The sequence below is a fragment of the Acomys minous genome, assembly GCF_964271855.1.
Source record: "Acomys minous genome assembly, chromosome: 1".
NCBI lineage: Eukaryota > Metazoa > Chordata > Mammalia > Rodentia > Muridae > Acomys > Acomys minous.
In genome coordinates this window covers 176294835-176300834 of record NC_140483.1, presented here as the reverse complement: position 1 = coordinate 176300834, position 6000 = coordinate 176294835, and the positions used below count along the sequence as shown (strand labels likewise).

The 6000-nt window shown below is 46.7% G+C and overlaps 1 pseudogene across 1 annotated transcript; it reads left to right on the top strand.

Moving 5' to 3' along the window:
• Positions 1-302: 302 nt before the first annotated feature.
• Positions 303-4957, top strand: LOC311606983 (NADH dehydrogenase [ubiquinone] iron-sulfur protein 8, mitochondrial-like; annotated as a pseudogene). Its single transcript has 3 exons — positions 303-836; positions 905-1075; positions 4949-4957. The product of its transcript is annotated as an NADH dehydrogenase [ubiquinone] iron-sulfur protein 8, mitochondrial-like (transcript).
• Positions 4958-6000: the final 1043 nt, after the last annotated feature.

Sequence of the window (6000 nt, the reverse complement as noted above, 5' to 3'; positions counted from 1 at the left end):
TTTTGTGGTTTTTTGAGACAGGGTTTCTCTGTGTATCCTTGATTGTCCTGGACTCACTTTGTAGACCAGGCTGGCCTCGAACTCACAGGGATCCACCTGCATCTGCCTCCCTAGTGCTGGGATTAAAGGTGTGCACCACCACTGCCCAGCCTCTCTTTCTTTCTCTGTTTTTTTTTTTTTTTTTTGAGACAGGGTTTCTCTGTGTAGCCCTGGCTGTCTTGCACGTTGCTCTGTAGAGTAGGCTGGCCTTGATACATACATATTACTATTACTGACTTTGAGGCCTGTTCCATGAGAGGGAATTCAAATCCACCATTACAAACCTGGTCAAGGGCCAGGGAAGGAGCCGCTGCGCTTCAAGATGTACCACCTGACATCACCCATGCTGCCAGGGGCCCGGCCGTGGCCCAGACCAAGCGCAACGGACATCTTAATGACCAAAGCCTCCATAGCAGTGCAGTGGCAGCAACCTACAAGTATGCGAATGTAAACTTCGTGAGGTAAACATGAAGTCTGTGACTGGCCATGTAGCTCGGACTCTCAAGTGGACAGAACTCTTCTGAGGTCTCCTCTTCCTGGAGCCTGCCTCCATCAACTACCCATCTGAGAAAGGCCCACCGAGTCCTCGCTACCGTGGGGAGCATGCACTGCGCCGCTAGCCGTCTGCGGAGGAACGCAAGCTCTGTGAGGCCGTGTGTCCTGCACAGGCCGTCACCACCGAGGCTGAGCTAAGAGCTGATGGCACCCGCCCGACTACACGTTATCACATCGACACCACCAAGTGCACCTACTGCGGTTTCTGCCAGGAGGCCTGCCCTATCGATGCCATCGTGGAGGTGAGTGGGCCCGGGCGAGGTGGCTAACACAGTGCTCCTGGGAAGGGTTTGCCCAGCTGACTGTCCAGGGTCCCAACCTGGTGTTCTCCGCCGAGATGCATGAGGAAAAATTTCTGTACAACAAGGAAAAGCTACTTAACAACCGTGACAAGCGGGAGGCCGAGATCGCTGCCAACATCCAGGGCAACTACCCGTACCGAGTGACCCTGGCCACCTGGCTCACCTTTGTGATCCCTGTGGTCCATAAAGAAACTATGATTCCAAAAAACAAAACAAAACAAAAACCAAACCTGATCAAATGCCTGTGGCCGAGGGGCAGGGTCATAGCCCCTACTGGGGAAGCTCAAGGTATTGTTTTGTTCTATGAATACTGAAATGCCTGTCAAGTTGCCTTCTAAACATTTATGCCTGTGGTCATAGGTCTGTGCTGTGGGCTCTGGTCCTAGAAACCTCTGTTTGTACTGGGCAATGGTTACTACAGGAGCTCATAACAATGCAGAAGAGTGGGTGGGAAATCCTGCGTGCTGGGGAAAGGTGTGGAGTGTTCTATAATGCTGCCTTCTGAGCAGGATGTGACTGTTACACTCTTGGCTTCTCAGCAGCTGGGATCAAGGCAGATTCGGGCTGTTGACATTCCATCTTGAGGTCTCTTCCCTTCCTGAGGAAAGTCTTTGCTAGGGAGGCGGGGCTCAACCTCTCCCTGGGGATCTACAGGAATTTGCTGGGAGCAGGAGAGGTTTTATTCAGTGGCACAGCCACTGGTGAAGTGCTGGTGCCCCTGTGAATAACGCTCACTTCTGCTTCTGTGGGCAACCTTGATGACACTCTGAGTCATCTGGAACCAAACACAGAAGACAGGGCAGCACAAGCACACATGGAAGGAACTAGAAAGGGCAATGGGGCCTGGAGACATGACTCAGTGGCCAAGAGCTCTGGACAGTCTTGCAGAGGGCCTGGGTTTGGTTCCTAGCACCTATGTGGCGGCTCACAACCCTCTGTAACTCCAGCTCCAGGGGATCTGATGCCCTCTTTCTGGGCTCTGTGGGTACCAGGCACATATGCGGCACACATACATTCATGCAGGCAAAACAGTTAAACACATAAAGTAAAATAAATAAGTAAATGCAAAAAAGAAAAGAAAATTTTTTTTTTGTTTTGTTTTTTGAGACAGGGTTTCTCTGTGTAGCCTTGGCTGTCCTGGACTTGCTCTGTAGACCATGCTGGCCTCAAACTTATAGTGATCTGCCTGTCTCTGCCTCCCAAGTGCTGGGATTAAAGGCATGTGCCACTATGCCTGCCTATTTTTATTTTTTATAGATTTGTTTTTAATTATGGGTGTATGGAGTGTGTATGTGTGTGTGTGTGTGTGTGTGTGTGTGTGTGTGTGTGTGTGTGTATAAGTGCAGGTGGCTGTGGAGGCCAGAGATGTCAGATTTCCCTGAGAACTGGAGATACAGTCCGTGTGAGCCAGCTGACGCAGGTATTGGGAACCTAACTCTGGTTCCCTGCAAGAGCAGTACGTACTCTTATCTACAGAGCCATCTCTCCAGTCCCTGGCTTTATTATTATTATTATTTTTTATCAGCTACCTTCTTTCAGGCAAAGTATTTGCATGTTCAAGTGGGGCATGAGTGTAGTAGTGTCGACTGTGTCTCAGAACATGATTCTTCAGACTAGGAGCTCTGGGTGCCTGGAGTACACTCACTATTTCTTCCAGAGAGGGCTTTCACTGGCAGAGCAACCACGGCTGTTTGATTTTACTGTTGTGCAAACACACTAGCCAATCACCAATGGTGGGTACTCTGCCTTCAATAACTGCTGCAGGATAAACAACCAAGAAGAGTGTGGCATATGCTCGGATTTTAGTTAATACTAGTGGAAGGCAAGAAAGGTGGGTAAAATAGAATATTAAATATCAGATTTACTTTGAAAAACTAGGTTGCATGAGGATAAGGGTTAAGCATTAGATCAATTTTGGAAAAGTAACTAGGAGGGAGAATTGTGATATAGCCAAGGTCCACAGGTTTTAGAGATCGCTAAGGCTACGGAAGGTTGTAATTAGGAAGTAGGAAGAGCAGGGGACCAGGATGAGGGAAAGAAGTCATGTAATGCGTGTGTGGTGTATGAGATGTGGCTGAAGAGGAGAGCGAAGACTGCCTTAGAGTAAACTGGGTGGGGACATAAACAGTGGTCCTAAGACCTAACAGAGCAATGTGAAAACAGGCAAAACCTTCAGGAGACTCATGCTAGAGTAGAAATTAGCAATAGAAACTGAGAGAGAGAATATTCATGGAGCGACGTGCTGGCACAGCGCCATTGAGTTAGAGATGTTCTCAGGTCCTGCTGCCTCCAGTAGAAGTGGAGCACAGGAGACTGTGGCCCCTGCAGCTTCCGTGTTCTTGGGGTGTGGGGGAGGGGAGGTTATAAGTCCTTAGCTAATACAACCCCACAGACTCCTGCTCACCTCAGCGCTGAGGCCTTTCCTTGTCCAGGCTGGCTGACTGGTTCACTACAGTCAGGCTGATTTTATTTACTTTTTTTTTTTTTTTTTTTGGTTTTTCAAGACAGCGTTTCTCTGTGTAGCCTTGACTGTCCTGGACTCACTTTGTAGACCAGGTTGGCCTCGAACTCACAGCAATCCGCCTGCCTCTGCCTCCCAAGTGCTGGGATTAAAGGTGTGTGCCACCACGCCCGGCTTATTTACTTATTTTTTAAAAATGTTTTATTACATTTTAAAATTTGAATGCGTGTGGGTGTACATCATGGTGTATGTGTGAGGGTCAGAGAAGAACTTCCAGGAGTTGATTTTCTCTTATCAGATTCAGGGGCTTGAACTCAGATTGCTCATCTTGGTAGCAAGCTCCTTTTCCTGCTGAGCCATTCTGCTGGCTCTGATTGTGGATTTTGTTTGTTTGTTTGTTGTTTGTTTTTTCAAGAGAAGGTTTCTGTGTGTAGCCTTGGCTGTCCAGGCTTGTAGACCAGGCTGGCTGAGAACTCACATTGATCAGCCTGCCTCTGCCTCCCTGAGTGCTGGGATTAAAGGAGTGTGCTACCACACGAGGCTGTTGAGGTTTTTTTGGATTTTTTTTTTTTGTTGTTGTTGTTTTAACAGAGTCATTTTCTTGAACTAAATGTCTTTTTTTTTTTTTAACATTTTTAAGGATAATTATAATATTAATTTTAAAAAGGGCTTTGTTTCTGGGGCCCATACCCAGGGACTCCTGCATGCTGTTAGGTGATCTTTAGGGTTCGGTGGTCAAATTCTCCCAAGACTTTTCTACTAATAAAAAGCCTGATATATAGTGTATTAGCTACATTTTCTTTCCTTCTTACATTTTTTGGGGAGTAGGAAGAGGAAGTGGTTCAAAACAGGGTTTCTCTGTGTAACAGCTCTGGCTGTCTTGCAACTCGTACCAGGTTGGCCTGGAACTCACAGACATCCACCTGCCTCTATCTCCCAAGGACTGGGATTAAAGGCATGTGACACCACACCTAGCTGGATTTTCACTGATTATAAATGGTCAGACAGTGATGGCCCACACCTTTAATTCCAGCTCTTGGGAAGGCAGAGGAAGGTGGTTTTCTTTGAGTTCCAGGCCAGCCTGGTCTACAGAGTGAGCTTCAGGACAGCTACACAGAGAAACTCAGTCTTGGAAAAAGAAATAAAAGAAAAGAAGTACCCAGGTTGGGCTTGGTGGTACACATCTATAGTCTTCGCACTGAGGAGGTGAAAGCAGGGGGTCAAGAGGTCAAGGCCAGTCTAAACAAAACAAAGCACAACTTGAAACAATGAAAATCCCAAGAGGTGAGTGTGAGCTCTGGATCCAGGCGCAGGGCGTGCCAAAGTAGTCACGCTCCAAAAATGGCAACACCTTAGTCTCAGGACGTTTATTCAGAATCCCATAGAAGTGGCATTTTGCCACAAGTGGGTATGCGATGAGGGATAGAGCACACTGGTTGCTCTCCTGCGGTTCCTCAGATGTGCAATAGCTGCCATCTTAAGTAAGCCATTCCTGATGCCCATGTTATCTACACCAGCGCCATGTTGTCTACACCAGCGCCATGTTGTCTAACCCTATGCTGTACCCTTATGATTTTCATTCTCTTACCAGGACTTATGAAGAAAAGGTGGCTTATTTAGCCTACAGTTTTGGAGAATTAAGGTCCAAATGGCTTACAACAGGCTCAGGGAAGGCTGCCCCTTGACTATGTCGCCTCATGGCACACAGGAACAGCAATGGAAAAACAAACAAGCATACATGTGGGGAGCAAATACGTTATTTCAAAGCAAGTACAGAGTGTGGGTGAGAACAGACCAGTGTCTAAAACATCCTCTCCTGAGAACTACCCAAGTCTGAGAGCTGCTTGCCCAAAGATTCTGCCACACCTGAGGAGTTGCCACACCCCCAGGAGTGTGGTGTCTGTGGGTCAGGTCTTCATTAACAATGAATGCTATGGGGACATAAATGACACTCAAAGAACAATCTAGTTATTGACTAGAAGAATTGACTAGTCTCCCACTCCTAAGTCTGGAGGCAGGTTTTACTTAATCTTCCTAGTTATAATGTGGAGCCTCTGCAACCATCTATCATGAGGCCTGGTTCCCTCTTCGGATGCACAAGCATACATGTAAGCGAAACATTGTGTACATAATAAATAAAGAAAAAAATCTTAAAAAAATATAATAGGGAGCCTCAGTCCTCTTGTCATATATTCGCCTAGTCTAGCCACTCTCTGATTCATTGTTTCTGGGGAACAGAACTGATAGTCTTTGATGGGTTAAAGGCCCATTTATGTGAACCTGGAGAAAGGGACCTATGGATGTGTTTCTAAATGATCTCAAATGGTCTACCCGTTGATAGTGTGATTTTTATGAAGCAGTTTTTACCTCAAAGGAATAAGAGAAATGGTTTATTCTGGAGCATATGTGAGTGGACATGGCCCTGGAACATAGAATTTTTATAGTAACAGAACACAGAAAGTTATAAATCAAGGGATTGAAGAAGCACATTGATGAAAACTGCAGAGAGGGTGGTTAGGGCAACATGGGGCTACTTTGCTATAGGGCTAGGCTGCTGTATGATGGCGCCCTTAGTCCTTTAACTGTGGAAAACTAGGGTTGTGTGGGGTTTTTCCCCTCTGTTTTTTGCCATGCTGGAGAGCA